The sequence below is a fragment of the Phyllobates terribilis genome, unplaced genomic scaffold (assembly GCF_046119375.1).
Source record: "Phyllobates terribilis strain yellow unplaced genomic scaffold, ASM4611937v1 Scaffold_2__4_contigs__length_985480577, whole genome shotgun sequence".
NCBI lineage: Eukaryota > Metazoa > Chordata > Amphibia > Anura > Dendrobatidae > Phyllobates > Phyllobates terribilis.
In genome coordinates this window covers 526,718,198-526,732,871 of record NW_027362762.1, presented here as the reverse complement: position 1 = coordinate 526,732,871, position 14,674 = coordinate 526,718,198, and positions in this window count along the sequence as shown.

The window sequence follows — 14,674 nt, the reverse complement described above, 5'->3', positions numbered from 1 at the left end:
GACATTTTATGTGGCGCAGCCCCTCGCTACACCCGCTAGGAAGGCACCACATAGGGTCAGGGAAACTGGCGCCAAGTTTACCAAGAGGAGGCCCGAGGCAGCCGGACAGAAGTGTTGGTAAGAAAGGCCAGACAAAGGACACACAAAGGGGGTCCTGTGAAGTGCTAAAAAGTTATCTGGGAGTTGTCTGAGCCCGTCACCTGGTGAGCACAGTACGACGTGGGCAGCCGTTACCTGCAGACGTGGTCTGGATAATAAGAACTGTGAGTAAAGGCCCTGGACTGCATCACTGACTCCGTGTCGTTACTGCTGCTGCCCTGCACCATCACCCCCATCCTCCGCATACACTGCCCTGAGGCTATACTCCTCCCGTGGGGAGTTATGCTACGCTCTGCTGCACCCACAACACCAGCCTCAGCGGTCTGCCCTGTAGCAGCGGTTCACTCTGACTGCAATCCACGGGTGGCGTAGTCGGACATTTAAACATCAAAACCACATAAATAGTTCCGCCACTGGTTTGACCGCCCTGAGCCACGGAACCGGGTCGCCGCCACGAAGACTACAACCACCAGCATCCACCAAAAAGGGTCCGGCTCCGGGTGTCCCAAGGCCCAGGGGGTGCGTCAGAACATTTTCATCACCTTTCACAATCACCAATGGGACAAGGCAGGGATGTCCTCTGTCCCCTCTCTTATACATCCTAATGATGGAGCACCTGCTCTCATCAATTCGCCATAACCCCAATATTAGGTGGATTGAGGTGGGAGGCACCAAGTACAAGTGCTCTCTATTTGCTGATGATGTCCTAGTATATATCACTCAATCACATATATCCATCCCTGCTGTTATGGCTGAAATAGATCACTTTGTTACATGGTCAAATTTTAAAATCAATGCAGCGAAGTCTGAGGCCCTCGATGTCTCCCTCCCCAAATCCATATAGGATTCCATCCAGTCCAACTTTCCCTTTGCCTGTCCCTCACAGGGTATCAAATACTTAGGAATTCCTATTCATAGAGACCTCTCCCATCTATGTTATCTTAATTTTGGGCCCTTTATTGAACAACTCCATACAGACCACGGTTGGCAAGTTAGAACTGTAAGATTCACGACGTGAACCGCTGGTGTTTTGTGGAAAAGCACATGTACACTGCGTTCCAAATTATTATGCAAAAAGTGTTTAGGAGTGATAAGGGAAGAATTTGTTTGTTTGTCAGTTAAACTCATTGATGGTGATGTGTGTCAGGGCTCTTTATATCACTGTAAGCAATTGCAGACACCTGTGCTAATTAGTTTGGCAGGTGTGTCCAATGAAAGGCAAGACTACTTAAGAAGGCTCTCTCACATTATTAAGCAGCCTACATTTTCTGCCAAAATGGGAAAGAAAAAGGATGTGTCGGCTGCTGAGAAGCAACAAATTGTGGAGTGTTTAGGTCAAGGCATGACTACAATCAACATTGTGCGATGATCAGGATGAAGTGTCTTGGCAATCAAGAAGTATGTAGCTGATTCACAGTACACACGTGTGCGTGCTGATAAGGGCAAATTGAGGACTCTTTCCTACAGGCAATTACGTCAGGTTGAAAGAGCAGCGGCCAAAAAGCCTTGTCATAGCAGCAGACAAGTTTTTGAAGCTGCTTGTGCCTCCAACGTCCCCCGAACAACAAGATGCAGGGTCCTTCAGAGGTTTGCAGCTGTGCATACGCCATCCTGTCGACCTCCTCTATCCACTTCACACAAGCAGAAACGGCTCCAGTGGGCCAAACATTACATGAAGACTGATTTCAAAACAGTTTTGTTCACGGATGAGTGCCGTGCAGCGCTCGATGGTCCAGATGGATGGAGTGGAGGATGGCTGGTTGATGGACACCCCACGCAAACACGGCTACAGCGCCAACAAGGAGGAGGTGGAGTAATGTTTTGGGCTGGAATCATGGGGAGAGAGATTGTCGGCCCCTTTAGGATCCCTGAAGGCGCTAAAGATGAACTCCATAATGTATGTGGATTTTCTCAAACAGCACTTCCTGCCATGGTTCAAGAAGAAGAACCGTGTATTTCACAGCAAGATCATTTTTCTGCATGATAATGCACCATCTCATGCTGCACATAAAACATCTGCATCTCTGGCTGATATGGGCATAAAAGGGGACAAACTTATGGTGTGACCCCCATGCTCCCCTGACCTCTACCCCATTCAGAACCTTTGGAGCATCATTAAAAGGAGTGTCTATGATGGCAGGAGGCAGGTCACATCTAAGCAACAGCTCTGGGAGGGTATTCTGTCCTCATGCAAAACAATTGAAGCAGAAACCATCCAAAACCTGACAAATTCAATGGACGAGAGAGTTCAGAAGCTCCTTTCGAACAAGGGGTCCTATGTGAAAATGTAACATCACCTAGAATAAAGTTTTGAGTTGAAAACTGTTTGATTTCAGTTTCTAACAACCTGCTAATGCTTATAATTTCAAAAATGACCATTTTTTTGGTCTTTATTAAAATGAAAAGGTTGATCGAAAAGTTTGGGGGATCTAAGAGTGTGGCAACCCAGTAGTCATGATTACTTCGAATTCTGACAATATGAGGGTCATGCTGCAGGTAGTGCAGCAAGAAGGCACTTATGTGTCTTGCGCATCTCGGAGCCCCAAAATTATTTTCCGGGCTAGATGCAGCTAAAAATTATTTTTAATTTTAAATCTGTTGAAGCTTTAGTATAGATGGCCTAATAGGATCAGTGCTGCACACTGCTACAAAGCCCAAATTATTTTCCAGTCAAGATACAGATAAACATGATTAGTAATTTGAAAGCTTAAAACGGTTGGTAGGGTGATTTTAACCAATCATCAAGCTTTTACTCTCCCCAGGATGACACAGGGGTAGAAAAGTCGTTTCGGATCCATGATTTGTTCATCTTTATGAACGTGAGTCTGTCTACATTATCAGTGGAGAGCCGCGTGCGCTTATCTGTCAGCACACCACAAGCAACGCTGAACACACGTTCAGACAGAACGCTGGCTGCGGGGCATGACAAGATCTCCAAGGCGTAAGTGGCTAGCTCCGGCCATTTATCCAGATTGGAAGCCCAAAAAGAGCAAGGGTCCAGTGACACAGTCGTGGCTTCAATGTTTACTTGGAGATACTCCTGTACCATCGTCTCTAGGCGTTGACTATGTGTCAGACTTCTTGTCTCCTGTGGCCTTGCAAAGGATGGGCTAAAAAAGTGGTGAAATGATTCCGCAAAATTGATGTTACCAGCAGATACTGTGGTTCTGTTACGGTTTAAGTGCTGAACACTTGACGGTCCCACGGTTGGCAAGTTGGAACTGTGAGATTCACTACGTGCACCACTGGTATTTTGTGGAAAAGCACATGTAAGATTCTGCAACAGTCTCTGCTGATACTCCTGCATGCGTGCATCCCTTTCTATGGCAGGAATAATTTCTGCAGATTTACTTTTGTACCGGGGATCTAACAGTGTGGCAACCCAGTAGTCAGGATTATTTCTAATTCTCACAATTCGAGGGTCATGTTGCAGGTAGTGCAGCAAGAAGGCACTCATGTGTCTTGAGCATCCAGGAGCACCAAGTCCCTGTTGTGTTGGTGGCGAGGTAACAATCATGCTTCCTTCCTCTGTCCTCTCCCCCCAACCTCGCACAACAGAAATGTGATCAAGGTCTCCCTCATCTGATGAGTCTTCCATCAGTTCGTCCTCCACTTCTTCCTGGGCTCCTGCACCTTCCTCACTAGTTTGGCTGCTACCATGCGCCCTGGTAAAACCATCTCCCCTACCCTCACATGCCTGCCGCCTTGGTGCTGCCGACCGTCTGGACCTTGCAGATGTTAGCCCTTCCGCATACAACTCCTCCTCCTCTACTTCCTCCACCTCCTCTTGTGCCACCACCTGACTCCAAATTCTGTTTAACATGTGCTCCAGCATGTAAATCACCGGAATAGTCATGCTGATAATGGCATCGTCAGCACTAAACATCTTCGTCGCCATTTCAAAACTGTGCAGAAGGGTGCATAGGTCCCTGATCTGAGACCACTCCTCCAGCGTGATTTGCCCCACCTCTTAATCTCGTTGACCCAGGCTATACGTCAGAACGTATTGCACCAGGGCTTGTCGGTGCTACCACAGTCGCTGCAACATGTGCAGAGTTGAATTCCACCGGGTAGGCACATCGCATTTTAGCCGGTGAAGTGGCAGGCCCAACGACTTCTGTAGAGATGTAAGTCGCTGAGCTGCGGGATGCGAACGGCGGAAGTGAGCACACAGCGACCGTGCCCTCTGCAGAAGGCCATCTAGTCTGGGATAGTGGGCTAAAAATTGCTGGACAACCAGGTTCAACACGTGAGCCATACAAGGCATGTGTGTGACATTGCCCCGGCGAAGGGCCGCACCCAGGTTTGCAGCATTGTCGCACACGGCCTTCCCTGGTTTCAGGTCCAGTGGAGACAACCATTCATGAAATTGGTTCTCCAGAGCTGACCACAACTCCTCAGCTGTGTGACTCACATTTCCCAGACATTTCAATGTAAAAACCGCCTGATGACGTTGAGCCCTACTGCCAGCATAGTAAGGAGGTGTGCAGGATCCCTTCTGCGCAGTTAGAAAGCTTGTGGCATGACCAGACAGGCTTTGGGTGCAGGTGGAAGACCGAGAGGAGGTTGAGGAGGCAGAAGCAGTGGAGGAACTTTGACATAAAGAGGATTGACGCACAACTCGTGGGGACGGCAAGGCTTGGACAGCAGCCCCTTGTCCTGCTGTCACCATAGTTACCCAGTGCCCAGTCAGCGACATGTAACGCCCCTGTCCATGCCTACTCGTCCAAGTGTCTGTGGTGAAATGCACCCTGTCACACACAGAGTTTCTCAAAGAAGCGGTGATGTTGTGTGCAACATGCTGGTGGAGCGCAGGCACACCTTTCTTTGAGAAGTAGTGCCGACTGGGCATCTGGTAATGGGGCACTGCGACGGACATAAGGTCTCGAAAATCCTCTGTGTCCACCAGGCGGAAAGGCAGCATTTCTGTAGCCAAGAGCTTGCAGATGGTGAAATTCAACCTCTTAGCTTTCTCATGGCTAGGAGGAAATGGTCTTTTACTTGTCCACATCTGAGGGACCGAGGGCTGGCTATTGTGCTTAGACGGGGTTGATAAGGGTGTCCCCGGCAAACTGCCGGTCTGTGAGGAAGATGCAGGCGGACATGTTAGGTTGCCTTGATCCAAAGGTGGTGCTATCGATGTCGGACAGCGCTCAACACCAGCTGGTGTTACCACCTCCAAAGAAAATGATGACCTGCCAGTCACGCTGGCTGTTGCGGGTAAAGAGGTGGCGGGTCTGCGCCCCAAAACAGGTGTGACTGCTGTCCCCCCAGTCACAGAGGATGAAGAGGCCGCGGATGCACAAGATATGGCAGACGGTGATTGGCCCGGCCGGCTAGGCCGCATTGTAGCACACTGAGCTTCCCACTGCAACTTATGCTTCATGTCCATGTGCCGGTTCATGCATGAAGTACTCAAACTATGTATTTTTTGGCCTCTACTTAGCTTTTGCTGACAAATGTTACAGATAACACGAGTTGGGTCATCTTTATCGATCTGAAAAAATGCCCAGGCTATGCAAGGCTTAGCACCCATGCGACCTGAAGAGCCACCACGACTTGTGGTGAGAGGCAGAGTTGTGTTTGAGGATGCAGTTGTTGATGTGCTTCCAGTACTACGTCTCTGTCCAGGAAGGCGCAACCTGACCTCGACGTCACTAGCATCTTCCTCCACCTCCTCTGCTGACCTCATCTCTTGGCTGACTGTGGGTTGACAGTAAGTGGGATCTCCGACCTCATCATCATCACCCTGTGCGCTATCACACCCGTCGTCCTCAGAGCCAACCTGTTCCTGCCCTGACAAAAAACTAAAGTTGTCGCTCCAATCAGGTATTTGAGTCTTATCATCGTCTTCCTCATTGTCTCCACCAACAGGAGTTACAGTTTGGGAATGAGGGTCTACATTATGGTCAGAACCTTCTGCGTCTGGTCCTGGATCCGACTCATAAAGATTCTGGGCATCAGTGCAGATCATTTCCTCGTCTGGATTCACAGAAGCGCTGGAGTCGACCTCTGATTCCCAGGCTATAGTATGAGTAAACAGCTCTGCAGACTCAACCATCTGTTCTACCTCATACTCAGACGGGCAGCTGGAGATTTGGGAGCTGTGAGGAAGCAAGTGCGATTTGGGTGACACCTTTGAGGACTGGAGTATTTGTGATGTTGAAGTTGATGTGGAGGAGAGCCCACTTAAAGGAGCACTTGATATCCGTTGAAGCACCTGCTGTTTTTGTGCCTCATCTGGAATTTGTAGCGATTGGCGTGGCCGTAAGAAAGGGATCTTATCACATTGTCCGCTAAAAGAAGTAGACATTTTAGTTTGGCTGGAAGATGGTCTTTCTTCTGCAGATGTTACTGTTGCTTTAACACCTACCCCACGGACACAACCTTTTTTCCCCTTCCCAACACGCCTATTCCCCTTTCCACCAGCAGCAGGCCTTTTTCCACTCATTTTGGTGGTTAACTAATTCACAACTCTGGAGTTGTTTGCACAAAAAAACAATGGATGGTAACCGAGCAGAGCTGAGTGGCCAAACTGTGGTATTAGGCCAAAACTATTGGCTGGGTTAGATGCAGAAAAAAATTATTTTGAATTTGCAACCTGATGGAGGTCAGTATAGATGGACTAATACAAATAGTCCCACACACAGCTAGAAGCCCAAATATTTTTTCAGAGGTACTATAGATGCAGATAAAAATTAGTTTTAATTTGCAACCTGATGGAGGTCAGTATAGATGGACTAATAGAGAAAGTCCGACACACTACTAGAAGGCCAAATATTTTTTCAGAGGTAGATGCAGAAAAAAATATATTCAGTTTGCAACCTGATGGAGGTCAGTATAGATGGACTAATACAAATAGTCCCACACACAGCTAGAAGCCCAAATATTTTTTCAGAGGTACTGTAGATGCAGATAAAAATTATTTTTAATTTGCAACCTGATGGAGGTCAGTATAGATGGACTAATAGACCAAGTCCCACACACTGCTAGAAGCCCAAATATTTTTTCAGAGCTAGATGCAGAAAAAAATTATTTTTAATTTGCAACCTGATGGAGGTCAGTATAGATGGACTAATAGACCAAGTCCCACACACCGCTAGAAGCCCAACTATTTTTTCAGAGCTAGATGCAGAAAAAAATTATATTCAATTTGCAACCTGCAGGAGGTCAGTATAGAAGGACTAATAGAACAAGTCCCACACACTGCTAGAAGCCCAAATATTTTTTCAGAGCTAAATGAAGAAAAAAATTATTTTTAATTTGCAACCTGATGGAGGTCAGTATAGATGGACTAATAGACCAAGTCCCACACACTGCTAGAAGCCCAAATATTTTTTCAGAGCTAGATGCAGAAAAAAAATATTTTTAATTTGCAACCTGATGGAGGTCAGTATAGATGGACTAATAGACCAAGTCCCACACACCTCTAGAAGCCCAAATATTTTTTCAGAGCTAGATGCAGAAAAAAATTATTTTTAATTTGCAACCTGATGGAGGTCAGTATAGATGGACTAATAGACCAAGTCCCACACACTGCTAGAAGCCCAAATATTTTTTCAGAGCTAGATGCAGAAAAAAATTATTTTTAATTTGCAACCTGATGGAGGTCAGTATAGATGGACTAATAGACCAAGTCCCACACACTGCTAGAAGCCCAAATATTTTTTCAGCGCTAGATGCAGTAAAAAATTATTTTTAATTTGCAACCTGATGGAGGTCAGTATAGATGGACTAATTGACCAAGTCCCACACACTGCTAGAAGCCCAAATATTTTTTCAGAGCTAGATGCAGAAAAAAAATATTTTTAATTTGCAACCTGATGGAGGTCAGTATAGATGGACTAATAGACCAAGTACCACACACCGCTAGAAGCCCAACTATTTTTTCAGAGCTAGATGCAGAAAAAAATTATATTCAGTTTGCAACCTGCTGGAGGTCAGTATAGAAGGACTAATAGAACAAGTCCCACACACTGCTAGAAGCCCAAATATTTTTTCAGAGCTAAATGAAGAAAAAAATTATTTTTAATTTGCAACCTGATGGAGGTCAGTATAGATGGACTAATAGACCAAGTCCCACACACTGCTAGAAGCCCAAATATTTTTTCAGAGCTAGATGCAGAAAAAAATTATATTCAGTTTGCAACCTGATGGAGGTCAGTATAGATGGACTAATAGAATGATGCTATGCCCAAAAGATTTTACTTCACTAGGTGCAGTAAAAAAATTGGTATTCTATACACAGGTGTTATATCTTGCAACACAGATAGGCTACTCCACTGACTAACACACTCTGCAATAGGCCAAAAAGGATTAGCTTTGCTAGATTCAGCCAAATGCTGTGAAAAAAACTTGCACAGCACTGGCACAGACCTGCCTGGCAAAAACTGATAGGAACTGATGTAACCTAGTCCTGAAAAGGACTCCAATTACAATTAGTCTTTACTCCCACAACCTATCTATTTAAGAGCACAGACCTCCCTGATAAAAGTCGTAGGAAATGCTGTAACCTAGTCCTTAAAAGGACTGCAATCACAACTATTCCCTACTCCCAAGCTATCTGTATATTTGTGCGAAAATTGGCTTGAAATTAACAAGGTATAGCGCACACAGCAACAGCGGTGCCGTCTAACACGCAGCTGCAGCAGTGAGAAAATGGTGGCGACGGGGAAAATGGCTTGGTCTTATAGGGCAAGGACATGTGACATACACTGCCAATGACACATGCCCTTGCTTGTGTGAAAAAAAGCACTTCGCTCCGTGTGTGCGCTGCTGATAGGCTGACAGATTGCACCTCCCCACTGCAAATGCGGGAAAGAGAAAAAAAAATGGAGATCTTCATTGTTCCTGCAGAGATCCATCCCCTGCCCCTCCCCCCACCCCGCTGTACACTCAAACTGCGTATTAACATTAATTTTCATCATTACTGAGAAAAAATCCAGTTATGATTTTGGTGCACGAACAGTTATCGAACATAACCTCGAACAGCCGAATTTTTCTCAAATTGTTCGTGTTCGCCGAACGTCTCGAACACCGCCCAAAACAGCTTGAATTTGAGATTGGCGAACAGTTCGAGTAGAACAACGCTCATCTCTTGCCAAGATGCCTACCGCCCTGCACGTGTCGTTACACACTCTCAACTAGCACCATCAGCAAGCACATCCACATTCTTTTCCCAGCACAGCGCTCAGTTGTCCCTACCCCAGTCCTTGGAATGCAAGCGCAAATACGCAGCCAACGCCCCACAGGCCACACTACTAAATTCTCACATTTTGCAACTGCTTGCACTTGAAATGTTGCCTTTTAGGCTCGTGGAGACAGAAGCTTTCTGCAACCTGATGGCGGCGGCCGTCATTTGGTACTTGGTCCCCAGCCGCCACTCTTTCTCCCAGTGTGCCGTCCCCGCATTACACAAGCACGTGTCACACAACATTAGCCATGCCCCCAACAATTCAGTTACTGAGAAATTCCACTTAACCACGGACATGTGGACAAGCGCTTGTGTGCAGGGACGGTATATCTTGCTGACGGCACACTGGGATAATATAGTGGAAGCCGGGACCCAGTCAGACCTTGGGACGGAACACGTCCTCCCGATGCCGAGGATTGCGGGCCCTGGGTCAATCCGAGTTGCCCCCACATTCTACAGCTCCTGCACCTCATCCTCCTCCTCTTCAGCCTCCATCTCCAAAATGAGTACATGAGTCAGAAGCTGGAAGCACTGGAGCTAGGCCAAGCGGCAACAGGCTGTGCTGAAGCTAATATGCTTAGGTGACAAACCGCACACTGCTGAAGAGTTGTGGACAGCTCTAAAAGAGCAGGCAGATCTGTGGCTGACACCACTGAACCTAAAGCCAGGCATGGTCATGTGTGACAATGGCTGGAACTTGGTGGCAGCTCTGAAGCGAGGCAAGCTCACACACGTACCATGCCTGGCCCATATGCTTAACCTCGTGGTTCAGTGGTTTCTCAAAACCTACCCAGATCTGTCGCATCTGTTTTCCAAAGTACGCCACGTGTGTGCCCATTTTAGAAAGTCAGTCACAGCTTCTGCCGCCCATGCTGTGCTTCAGCAGCATTTGCAGCATACAGCTCACCGACTGGTGTGTGATGCGTTGGAACTCTACATTGCAGATGTTGTAAAGGATTTGTGAGCAGAAGAGGGCAGTTGTTGACTACCAGCATCAACAAGGCCGTCGGTATTCAGTTCAGACTCCACTCATAAGACCTCAGGAGTGGACATGGATGTCAGACATCTGTACCATACACCAAAACTTTGAGGAGTCCATCAAGATGGTGAGCGGCAATGATGCCATCCTGCTTCTCTGTCTTCTGAAATGGTCTCTGCTCACAATTAAAGAGGATGCATTGCAGGCGGAGCACGATCAGATGGAGCAAGGAACCATACAGGGTTATTCCACAGAGCCCAGCCTCATCTCATCCCAACGTGGATTGGGTGACAATTAGGAGGAGGAGTAGGAAGAACAGGAGCTAGTTTCCTGCGCTATAGATGGTACTACTGCACAAGTGTCATACCATTGTTCAGCGTGGATGGCCTGAGGACAGGGAGGAAGAGGAGAAGGAGGAGTATGAGGAAGAGAGCATGGTCAGTCATCTTCTTGGTGAGGACACGGAAGTCTTGCCTCTTTACAGTCTGGCACATATGGCTGAGTTTATGTTACACTGCCTTTCCCATGACCCTCGTGTTGTCCAAAATGTGGGTGACATTCATTACTGGTTGGTGACACTTCTAGACCCACGCTATCAGGAGAACATTTTGTCTCTTATTCCCGCTCAGTACAGGCCTAATAACATGGGGCAATAAGAGAAGGCCCTTGTTGCGGAATTACTTTAAAAATTCCCATCTGAAAACGCTAGCGGCAGAGGTCACAGTTCGTTGGACAAGCAAGGAGTACAGGTGAGAGAGAAAAATGCAATCCAGCTGAGGCGAGGGAACACTGTCAAAGTTCTGTGACAGTTTTCTCAGACCCTCCCATCGCACAGGCCCTGAGGCGAGGGGTACTCTCACAAGGAGGGAAAAGTTCGGAAGATGGTGATGGAGTACCTTGCCGACCGTACCAACGTCCTCTGTGATTCCTCTGTGCCTTATAATTATTGGGTATTCAAGCTGGACATGTGGCATGAACTGGCTCTCTACGCCTTGGAGGTCCTGGCCTGCCATGCCGCTAGTGTTTTGCCAGAGCGGGTTTTTAGTGCCGCTGGTGGAATTATAACTGATAGGCGCATCTGCCTGTCAACTGAAAATGCTGACAGGCTGTCTCCTATAAAAATGAACAAGGGCTGGATTGAACCAGACTTCTCAACAATATCGAATGATAACAGCGTAGCATAAACTCAAGTACAGTGTCTTTTTTTTGGGAGGTCTAACTCTATTCACATGCACCTCTGTCTTCACACCCAGATATGGGTATAAGCTTCCTGGTTTAGTCTATTTCCTCTGTCCTCCTTCTCCTCATCCTCCATCATCATATCACCACAATATCTACCATATCACCATATCCAAGTCTCTTGCAATGGGCATTGGAGTTCCCCCAAATTTTTGGCAGCCGTTGCATTCACTGCATAGGCAAACAGTATATGAGACCCACGTCCTAATAATGGGAACATTGTTTTCAGGAGTACCTCAGACCTCTACATCTCTTGCCAGGGACATTGGAGTTCCTCGAAATTTTTGGCAGCTGTTGCATTCACTGCATAGGCAAACAGTATTGGATACCCACTTCCTAATAATGGGAACATTGTTTTTAGGAGGCCCTCCTACCTATATATCTCTTGCAAGGGACACTGGATTTCCTCCAAATTTTTGGCAGCTGTTACATTCATTGCATAGGCAAACAGTATGGGAGACCCATTTTCTAATAATGAAAAAATTGTTTTCAGGAGGCCCTCCGACTTCTACGTCTCAGGCAAGGGATATTGATGTTCTTCCTAATTCTGGGCAGCTGTAGCATTCAGTGCATAGGCAAACAGTATGGGAGACCCACTCCTTTCTAATGGGAACATGTCGTTACTGTGGCCCAGCTCTATGTGTCTTTAAATTGGTATTGGGGTATTTCCTAAATTTTGGCAGCCGTTGGACTCACTGCATACCTAATAACTGGATTGCAGACCCGCTCCTTTCTAATGGGAACATGTCGTTACTGTGTCCCAGCTCTATGTGTCTTTAGATTGGTATGAGCATTACCACTATAGGAGACTCACTCCTTTATAATCGGAACATTTTTTTTTACTGAGACCCTCCTCTATGTCTCTTCAAAGGGGTATTGGGGTGCTTCCAAATTTTTGGCAGCCCTTGCATTCACTGCATATGCAATAACAGTATAGGAGACCTATTCTTTAATAATGGGAACAACAAAGCATAGCCGACTGCTGGTTCTTTAAGAATAGTAAGGGCCATCTGATGGCCCTATAAAAATAGTGTTTGTGACTTTTGTTATGTTCTGTAGCTTAGAACTAAGGAATAGGAGGGAAAAGCTGTCCCTGCACTGAGACTCAGCTTTACCCTACGCTGGGGTGGGTGCCCTATTCCTTATGAATAGCCCCACCGAAACTCCTGCACTGAACTCAAACGAAGACCTGTAGGAAAGGGAAAGGGGTCCCTAAAAGATCTAAGGACTAGGAGCAAAAGCAGGAGACCTCCTAACATAAAAGTTAGTTGTTGAAACAAACATTAAAGGAAACAAAACTGGTGGAACAAGAAGTCCCAGAATAACAATAGTCCAAAACAAGAAGAACTAAGCCAGGCAACTTAGCCAGAGCACGAGCAATACAACACTGATGTCCAGCAGGGAATGGGGGCAAGGTGCTGGGTAATAAAGAGTGCAGAGATCATGTGCCAAGAAACTCAGCACCAGAGGAAAAGACTAGAAGCCAACAAACCACAACAAGACGGCCGATAGTAAAACAACATAGATTCTAACAGTGCCTCCCCTTTTACGAGGATTCTCCAGATCCTCTAGGCCGAGCCTACCAGGAAATCTCCTGTGAAAAGCCTTAATTAGCCTTGAGGCCGAGACGTCCTCGGCCTTCACCCAGGAATTATCCTTGGGGCTGAAACCTCTCCAGGACACAAGACACTGTAATCTTCCTCTATGCCACCTGGAATCCAAAATGCGAGAAATCTCAAATTCACCGTCCTCATCAACAGGAGGAACAGTAGGCTTCGCCTGCTTATCAGGCGTGTGCGCCTTCTTAAGTAATGACACATGAAACACAGAATTAATCCTGCAGGTCGAGGGAATGCCCAACCTCACAGCTGCCGAGTTGACAATCTGAACCACTTTGAAAGGACCCACAAATTTAGGCCCCAGTTTTTTAGAAGGAATTTTAAAATGAAGATTCCTAAAGGACAACCACACCATATCCCCAACAGCAAACAAGGACTGCTTTCTTTTTTTGTCAAAATACCTTTTTGATCTCTTGTTAGCCTCTTTACGGTTCAGGGGTTCACTGGTCCAAACCCTCTCCAAATCACCAGAAAAATTGTCCTCCTCTGGTACAGCAGCCCCAACTTTAGAAAATGGACCAAAAGATGGATACCTGCCAGTACAACAAAAAAAGGAGAACAACCAGCCGAGAAAGAAGTATGATTATTAAGGGAAAACTCAGCAAGTGGTAGAAATTCTGACCACATTTCCTGATTGTCTGCCACAAAACATCTCAAAAACTGCTTGACATCCTGGTTGTTCCTTTCAGTCTGTCCATTGGACTCTGGATGATACCCCGATGAGAATGACAAATGAATTTTCAATCTGTCACAAAAAGCATGCCAAAAGTGAGCTACAAACTGTGGTCCTCTATCAGAAACAATGTCCGTGGGAACACCATGGAGCCTGACAATCTCCTTCACAAAAGCCTTGGCAAGAGTCTTGGCACAAGGTAACTTGTTGAACGGAACCAGATGACACATTTTACTAAACCGGTCCGCAACAACCCAGATGACAGAAAAACCCTCCGATAAAGGCAGATCGGTGATAAAATCCATGGCAAGGTGCATCCATGGCGAACTAGGAACTTCCAAGGGGCATGTAACATACCTGGCGGCGTCCTTGCATGGTGGTCCATCTCCCACTGTGCAAGAGCGCGCACTTGATCTCCAGTCCAGAATGTCTCTCTGGCTTCCCTCCATGCTGTCTGTTTGTGTCTGTTTCTGCTGCTTAAGGGCGGCGCCCGATCACTTCCTGCTTTTTGTACCTGCTGTGGGTCACACCCCTTGTGCGTCCTCAGCCTATTGCTGTCTGTCACCTGGTATATAGCTCAGCTGCTCCCATCTATCCCTGCCTGAGCATAGTGTTTCATTCAGTGTGTGCTTTCACTCTGAAGGTGCCAGGTCCCGTTCTTTGTCTCCTGTCTTGCGGTATCAGTTCCCGTGTCTGAACTGTGTCCTGTCTATGTCTCCTGCCTTGCGGTATCAGTTCCCGTGTCTGAACTGTGTCCTGTCTATGTCTCCTGCCTTGCGGTATCAGTTCCCGTGTCTGAGCTGAGTCCTGTCTGTGTACTCTTGCCTGCTGCCTTTCCTGGAGGCTGTATTTCCAGGCCTGTCTGAACACGC